We start from the raw sequence: 2,339 nt of genomic DNA on the forward strand, positions 1-2,339 counted from the left end.
TCCCCACCACAGCAGCCAAAAACCTTGGCGTAACCCTCAACAACCAGCTGACCTACTCTGGTCACATCGCAGCAGTCACTCGATCCTGCAGATTCTCCCTATACAACATCAGGAGAATCCGCCCATTCCTCACACAACAGGCGACCCAGCTCCTGGTCCAAGCGCTTGTCATCTCCCGCATGGACTACTGCAACGTTCTACTGGCTGGCTTGCTGGCCTGCGCCACCAGGCCGCTCCAGCTCGTGCAGAACGCCGCTGCATGCCTGGTATTCAACCTCCCTAAGCACTCTCATGTCACTCCACTGCTTACTGCGCTCCACTGGCTTCCGGTAGCAGCCCGCATCCAGTTCAAGACACTGGTGCTGGCCTACCAGGCCACAAGAGGCTCCGCCCCATCATACCTTCAGTCTCTTATAACTCCGTACACCCCAACTAGGACCCTCCGCTCTACGACCTCTGGACAACTGACGGTCCCCTCACTCCGGGAACCCGGCAGCCGCTCCTCCCAACCACGCCTCTTCTCCGCCATTGCCCCGCGGTGGTGGAACGACCTCCTCCATGCAGTCAAGACTGCGGAATCTCTTACCATCTTCCGCAGGAAACTGAAAACCCACCTCTTTAGAACACACCTGTCCCCCAATGCCTAACCTCCCTTTCCTAGAAGAAAAAAAAAACAAAAAAAAAACCTTTGTCTTGTATCTGTGTTTGTCAAAGTATTCCAGGAGCGCAATGCGAAGGGGCAATTTGACGCTCAGTCTCATTGTGATCTCTGCTCACAAGGTATTAGAAATCCGACTGATGCACTGATTGTAAGTCGCTTTGGTAAAAAGCGTCTGCCAAATAACTAAATTGTAAATTGTAATTGTAATCAACCTCAGTGAAACAAGTTGCCAATAATGTTGCACAGGTAAGCAGTCAAATTAAGTTAGGCTTAAGATTTGCCCTAATCTTTTAGCTAACCCTCTGGAGTCTGAGGACCTATCTGCGACTTTTGAGGTAATCTGACATGCCTTGACATTTTTACATATTTCGCCTATCTAAAAAACATTGTTCCCAATGTGCTACATATGCTTATATTCAGCACAAACTCAGCACCAATAATTTGAGAGCCGTAAGAATTTTGTTTAAATGAACTGTAAACATGCACTTTTCAAAAACCTCTTTGCAGAGGTGCTGAGATATTGTAAAAAAAAAAAAAAAGAAAAACCACACACACATTATAAACCTTTCTGGCCAAGACATTTGAGCTCTGAACCTCATAAACACAGGTGTTGGCTACACATAGGAGACTAAAGCTCTGAACCTCATAAACACAGGTGTTGGCTACACATAGGAGACTAAAGCTCTGAACCTCGTAAACACAGGTGTTGGCTACACATAGGAGACTAAAGCAATCCTGTGGTTAATACTGTGGACATTTGAGCATGTTTGTGGAAGAGAGGTCTATAAGAGGACGGAGAAAGTGAGGAGGTGAGGGAGTGAGGAGGTGAGAGAGTGAGGAGGTGAGTGAGGAGGTGAGGGAGGAGGAAAATACAGGAAGGAATATTAAGGTTAAATTCCATAATGTCATTTTTAATGTTTTAATTAGGATGTATTTGAGGAAGAGTCAGGAGGACAGAGATGAGGGGAAAGAAAGAGAAGGCAGAGGAGAGGAAGGAGAGAGAGAGAGGGACACGATAAGGATGATGATGAGAGGGTAGGGGGTTAGACAATCCTCCTGTGGCAGCCGCCAACCAACAGTTTACTAAACCAAATCCCAAATTCATTGTCAAGCAGTCACTGCCCAAATTTACTCTTACTTTCCAAACACAGTGGTACAAGAGATTCCCATGGCTCCATTTCAGTCCTGGTGTGGAAGATGTGCTGTGCTTTTACTGCTGTAAGGCTTCTAACACAGAGACATCACCACTGGCAAAGAATGCAGAACCAGCATTTATTTCATCTGGTTTTAAAAATTGGAGAAGCGCCCTTGAGTTCACATGAGAAGTTAGATTTTCACAGGACAGCCATAAGAACACATCTGTATGAAGACAGATTAGCTCAGTCTCAGCTGTCTAGCCTGGGTGCTAGACAGCAAGAGGAAAAAAAGGCAATCTCTGTTGAAAGTCACTGATTCTGCGCCAGTGTGGAGGGCTTACCTCTTAGGGGGCGTGATTCCGGTGAAGGAAATCTAAATCAGTTACTGAAATACAAATCAGAGAATGATCCTTGTCTTGCTAAGTGGTTCATGGGTAGAAAGGATTTCTACACTTCAGCACCAATTCAGAATGAGTTTCTGAATTTGTTATCCAGCTCCATCATAAGGGGAATTGCAGACAATATTGGATCACTTCCACACT

The sequence above is a fragment of the Chanos chanos genome, chromosome 1 (assembly GCF_902362185.1).
Source record: "Chanos chanos chromosome 1, fChaCha1.1, whole genome shotgun sequence".
Classification (NCBI taxonomy): Eukaryota; Metazoa; Chordata; class Actinopteri; order Gonorynchiformes; family Chanidae; genus Chanos; species Chanos chanos.